The sequence below is a fragment of the Suricata suricatta genome, chromosome 10, assembly GCF_006229205.1.
Source record: "Suricata suricatta isolate VVHF042 chromosome 10, meerkat_22Aug2017_6uvM2_HiC, whole genome shotgun sequence".
NCBI lineage: Eukaryota > Metazoa > Chordata > Mammalia > Carnivora > Herpestidae > Suricata > Suricata suricatta.
Window position 1 is genome coordinate 815,254 of NC_043709.1, and position 6,267 is coordinate 821,520.

Below are 6,267 nucleotides of genomic sequence, written 5' to 3' on the forward strand. Positions count from 1 at the left end.
TGTAAGAGTGTGTGTGTGAGTGTAATGTGAGTGAGTGTATGAGTGTGTGTGTATATGTGAGTGTGTGTATGTAAGAGTGTGTGTGTGTGAGTGTATATGTGAGTGAGTGTGAGTGTGTGTGAGAGAGAGTGGACGTATGGTTGTCCCAGCCCCACTCCCTGAAGAGCCCATCTTTACTCCCTTGTATCGCCGCTGCTCCTTCATCAAAGGTTTATGGGGGTCTATCTCGAGACTGCTGTCTTTCACTGGTCACGTTGTCTATTATTTGGCCAACATCACACCGTCCTGATTAACTGTGGCTTTATAGTAAGGCTTGAAGTGAGGTAGTGTCTGTCTTCCAATTTTGTTCTTCAATATTCTGTTGGGTGTTCTGGGTCTTTTGCTTCTCCATGTAAATTTCAAAATTAGTTTTATCAATATCCATGAACTAACTTCCCGAGATTTCATTGAAATTGCATTGAATCTGTAGATCAAGTTGGGAAGACCTGACATGTTGACAATCTTGAGTCTTCTTATCGATGAACATGGATCGCCTCCCCATTTGTTTAGTTGGTTTTGCTCACAGAATTTTATTCTTTTCCTTATATAAATGTTGTATATGTTTTGCTAGATTTATGCCTCAATACTTGAGTTGTTTAGTGCTACTGTAAATGGTCCATGTTTTTCAGATTCCACTTGTTCACTGGCAGTATGTGGACAGCTGTTGGCTTTTGTATATCAACCATGTTTCCTGCAACCTTACTGTAACTGCTTAGTTCCAGAAGTCTCCTCGTCAGTTCTTTTAGACCTTCTACTTAGGTGATTATGTCATCTGTGAACAAAGATAGTTTTATTTCTTCCATACCGATCGGTGTGCCTTTTATTTCCTTGTCTCGTCTTGTTGCGTTAGCGCACTTCCAGCGGTGTTGGGAGGGGCTGGTGAGAGAGGACACCCTGCCATCTGCCTCGTCTAACGGGAAAGTTTTGAGCGGCTCGTCATTAAGTGTAATGACAGCTGTAGGCTTTTTGTGATTGTTCTTTATGAAGTTGAGGAGGTTCCCCTTTTCCCTAGTTTACGGAGAGCTTTTACCATGAATGGCTGTTGGATTTGTCAGATGCTTTTCCTGCATCTATGATCATCATGACATTTTTCTCGTTTTGTTACGGAACCTGGTCTGGATCGCCCAGCGGAAGAACCAAGGGGGACTCAGGGACCTCTGAAGGCAGAAGGTTTATTTCACACCGGCGGGCTCAGAGCAGGTCACTCCCCAGAGGCCTGAGTCCCGAGCAGGAGCACGGGGGACAGTATATAGTGTGTTACTCCTGCATTCCTCGTTAGCAGTGATTTGGGGCGCTCGGCGAGTGGGGCAGGAAGAAGCACCCGGAAGGGGAGTCTTCGGTCGGGGACTGCAGTTTCCCTATCAGTCCTGTCAGCCATCTTGTAACAGTTTTCCCGGTCATTCCCCCTCTGAGGCCCCTTTAAGCAGATCTAGGCTGTATTAGAGGGCGTCATCGTCATTCATTGTGGGCTGGTCCTTTCCCGTAGTTCCCTGACTTCGGCTGTGACTACTCCTGCCTGGTTTACGAAGTCCCCGAGGAAGGTGCCAGTGCCCCCTTTCTCGGCGGTGAGGTCAAGTGCCCGTCTCTTCTGGAGGGCAACTCCTGCCAGGGAACTTTCTTGTCTGCAAGGACACTAGGGAGTTGGCCGCTCGTTAGTCCCACAGAAGAGCCTGTGCCTCCCATTCCAGTCCCGTCCCCAGGGCGGCTCCTGGGCCCGAGGGCTGCTGGTTTACAAACGGGGCCCAGACTAGAGGCAACAAATACCAACAAATCATCCTGCCCGTAAGAGGAAGGGGAGTGCCAACAGGAAGCCCTTGCTGCTGCCCCAGCTTTCTGGGGCAACCTCTGCCAATCCGGCGGCAAGGAGTAAGGACAGTCTATTCAGTAGACCCGTGATTCCTCAAGCTCTGCCGTGCGGAGACCGGCCAGCTTCCGGGCTGTGGCTGGAGCAGGGCTGGAGACCCTACGAGTTTAGGACTCTCCAAAAGGTCGCTTTGAGTGGGTTCATCAGACTTGGGCCAGTCTTCCAAGTCTGGGGCTCCTCAGGATTGACCCTCTGGACTCTGGAGTGGGGGACCCGCGACATGAGGTCTGCAGCCTCGAGGGCAGTAGGGTGGCCAGAATAACAGTCTGAGGCCCAGTCCACTGTGAGACCGAGTCCCCGGGGGAGAAACGGTGTCCAGGGGAGAGTTTAAATGGGGAGAAACCTTGAGTTCCTGGTGTGCAACAGACACGCAGGAGGCCCAGGGGCAGCAGGTCCGGCCACGGGAGGTCTGCTCCTGGCAGAACTTGGCCAGGGTTCCTTTGAGGGTGCGACCCATCCGCCCTGCCCTCCCTGAGCGGTGAGGCCGGTGAGCAGTCCGCCACGAACGCAGGCCCGCTGTCACTGGATCGTGGCTGGTAAGCGGAAGCCAGGGCTCAATTTCTTCTTTGAACTCCTGATGGGGGTCACGATGCGGATAAGGGAGGGAGCTTTGTCTACCTCATAGCTGCCATCTTGGCCACTCTGTCTTCCAGATGGTTCCTTGCGCTGCAGGGCCGCCTCCTTTCTGGAGTCCTCCGCGGCACGGAACTGCAGCTTCTTTCAGAAGCCAGACTGCCTCGAGGAGCTCCCGGAGGAGGCCCCGCTCTTTGTAGGCTGCCTGCTGTGTGTGAACAGGAGCAGAGGCGCACCGGAGTCGGCGTGGGTCCCTTCCTCACACGGTAGGAAAGCTGCAGGCCTCAGCGTCGCCTGTTTTAGGAGTGACCCATGGATTCTCGTGGAGGAGCCCCTGGCATCGTGCCAGCCAAGAGTTGGGCAGGCATGAGAGAAGTGGCAACATGAGGGACCTTGACATTGAGTTCTTGTCCCCGGGTGAGTTCTCCTGCCTCCTTAAGGAGCAGAACTGTGGCCCCTAGTGCCCTAAGGCACGGTGGCCATCTTGCTGCCGCTGCGTCCAGCCTGGTCAGCAGGTGTGCTACTGGCCGTTGCCAAGGGCCAGCGGTCTGTGTGACACCCTGAGGGCGACCTGTCCTTCTCCTGCACAAAGAGACTAAAAGGCTTTTCTCTATTCGGCAGGCCAAGGGCTGGTGCCTGTCCCAAGGTGGCCTTGGTCTCCAGGAAGGCGGCTTCGGCCTCCTCTGTCCAGATGGGTTCTCAATCCGGCCCTCACCAAGAGATCATAGAGAGGTCTTGCTGTTGCTGAGAGTTGGGGGATCCAGATCCGGCAGAATCCCGGAACGTCGTAGCCCCTTAGTTTGGGGCCGGGGTAGGGAGGTGATGACCTTCCCCTCCGGCCCTAGTGCTCTGTTTCCTTGGGTGAGGAGGCGGCCTAAGTACTGGACTTGCTGTTGGCAGACCTGAGCCTTCCCTACGAGACCCAGTACCCTGAGCCCGACGGGGGTCGGGGAGGGGGGGGTGCTGTGCCCGCTGCACAGTCCTCTGGGGCGCTGCTGGTAAGGAGGAGGCCACCCACGCTGGAGAAAGGTGCAGCGTGTGGCCGCCCTTGGGAAGCTGGCGAGGTCTCCGGCCAGTGCCCCCCCACAGAGGGTAGGTGAGGTTTTATACCCATGTGGGCGGTGTGTCTAAGTCAGTTGCATCTGACGCCCTGTGTCTGGCTCGGTCCGTTCAGGAACAAACAAGGGTTGGCTCTGGGGGGCCAAGGGGAGGCGGAAGGTGTCCCTTAAGTCTAGGCAGGTAAGCGAGCTAGCAGGGCCTGGGATCCGGCTGAGGAGGGTGTGCGGGTTGGGACACCAGGGGCCACGAGACAGACACTTGGTTGATAGCTCGTGGGTCTCGAACTGGTCGGTGCCCCCCTCCCGGCTTCCTGACTGGAAGAGCGGGTGTTCCAGGGTGACTGGCACTCGAGCGGAATGCCTGCTTGAGTCTGGTCAGGTGTTCTCGGATGCCTGCCCCTTCCTCTTGTGGGAGGGGGTGTTGCTGCTGTGCAGCTGAGCCCCTGGGATTGACTCTGCAATAACGGGGGCCCGTTGTGGGGAAGTCTGGGGGGGTTGTCCTCGGCCCATAGAGGGGGAAGGCCCTGAACTTGGGCAGGCCGCTCAGTTGGGCCTGGGCACAGAAGAGCCTCCATTCTTTCTTGTCTTGGATCCAGTTGGAGGCTGGTGCATCCCTTTGGCTCAAAGGTTATTTTGGGCTCCTGCCTTTGAGAGCGTCTCCCAGCCGAGGGGAGGGATAGGGCAGGTGGGTGGGTAGAGGAACTCCTGCCGCACGTACCACGTGGCCCCCGAGTCCACACTGGTGGGCGTGGCAGAAGGGCGCTGCTCATTTCCCTGTGGCCCCGAGGATGGTTGTAGTCTTCTCGCCACAGGGGATGGGGCCACGGGGGAGGTGACCACAGAATGCTTAGCCCCAGTGTAGACCTAAAAGTCATAGTTTGACTCCCTACTTTCATTCTGACCATGGGCTCCTGGGGGCCAAGAAGGGAGCCGGTCGCCCTCAGTCTGGATCTAGTCCTGCTGGGCCTACGAGGGCTCTTCCGCAGGGCTCTTCTGCATATTGGCTGGATTTCTGGGGCTTTCCTGGTTGGGACATTCATTTTTTTCAATGTCCTTTCTCCTGGCAGTAGGAGCACTGATCCCTTGCTAAGGAGGTTCTGGGCCTCCCCGCTGGCAGCTGGGCCTTCCCCATCCGTTCGCCATGGCTGTCTTTCAGGATCAAACTGGTGTAAACGTGGGAAGCCTCCCAGATCCTCTCAGAATAATCCCTGGGGGACTCCCCTCGCTGCTGGGCAAATTCACGGGCCTCCTAGACCCTGCTCGGATCCCCCGAAGGAGAGCCTCTCGGTACCAGTGGCTGTGGACCAGCCTCTGGAGAGCGCCTGTGCCTGGCCGAGGGTGTAATCTGGCCACTGGTCTAGGGGAGAGAGGACCTGCCGAGTCTGGAGGTGGGGGAGGATCAGGAACCAAGGGCTTCATATGGCGGGAGCAGGATTGCTTCTTCCTCTGGATCAGCGGTGAGAGTTTGTGGAGGTCAGGACTTCCGTTGACCTTCCTTGGGCTGCTTTGTCGAAGTGACTGAGACCCTAGCCTGTCACTGTTAATTATACCCAAGGGGAAGGGTGTGGCCAATCTCTAACCAGAAGTCGATATACAGGAACTGATCAGGGTGACCTGGGTCTCCGGTGACACCGCAGACGTGGCGGACTGTTGGGACATCTAAGGTTCCCTCTGAGGGCCATCCTACACCAAAAGTGGGCCATTCTAACTCACAGAGGGTCCTTAACTTGCTGGGGGTCATCTTAATTCCATAGTCTCCAAAAACCCTTTTTTGCTCTGTCTTCACCCTATAATATTCCCATGAGATAGAGTCGCAAAGACAGAGGGGAAAGGGTGCCCCCTCTAATGAGGAGACCAGTCAGATGCCTGTCTGGCCATGTCCTGAAGGAACTTAGGTGACGCTTAGCCATAGCGGTCTCGGCTTTGTGACTTACGATCGGAAACTATTCCAATGCCACCATAGACTGTATGCCGTTCACCACGGAATCGCAGATGGGCCCATTCAGACTCCGTGGGCTTTGGGGGACCTTAAGGGTATCTACCCGTGGAGCCACAGATTCAGTCCCAACTGGAGGACCAGGTCGGGCTGCACATCCACTCACACACTCCGACCAGATGTTAGTACATTCCCTCCCTGGGAATCCCTACCTGTGAGACCTCCACACGGTCTCCGGAGGTGATCGGGCTCCCCTTCCGCCCCGACAGGTGGGTCTGACCGGGTCAGGGGCGCCAGGCTTTGCTGGTATCCGACGCTGGGTCCAGGTCCTCACCTGCCAAGTCTCCTCGAGTCTGGCGGGAACGGCGGAGCGGGGCTGAGCTGAGGCGAGGGGGAGACTGCCCGAGATCAGGCCAGTGCAACTCCTCGTTCAGTCACCGCCTCCACGTTTTCCCAAACCGGTGGCAACAATGGGCCAGTGCAGTTGGGTTTGCTGCTCAGGGGACCAAATGTTACGGAACCTGGCCTGGACCACCTGGTGGAAGAACCAGGCGGCACTCAGAGATCTTGGAAGGCAGGAGGTTTATTTCACACCAGCAGGTTCGGAGGAGATCACTCTCTAGAGGTCTGAGCCCCGGGGGTAAGCAGAGGAAACAATTTATAGTCGGTTACTTACACATTCTGCATCAGCAGTAATTTGGTGCATGCGGTGAGCGGGGTAGGAAGAGGAGCCCAGAGGGGAGTCCTGGGTCAGGGACTGGAATTTCCCTATCAGTCCTGTCAGCCATCTTAGGACA

The 6,267-nt window shown here is 56.1% G+C and overlaps 1 long non-coding RNA gene across 1 annotated transcript in view; it reads left to right on the forward strand.

The window, feature by feature from the left end:
• Positions 1-845, forward strand: part of LOC115303902 — a 2,994-nt gene extending 2,149 nt beyond the window's left edge. The window contains exon 2 of the long non-coding RNA XR_003914287.1: positions 669-845. This is a non-coding gene — a long non-coding RNA (uncharacterized LOC115303902). The remainder of the gene's footprint in view (positions 1-668) is intronic.
• The last annotated feature ends 5,422 nt before the right edge of the window (positions 846-6,267 follow it).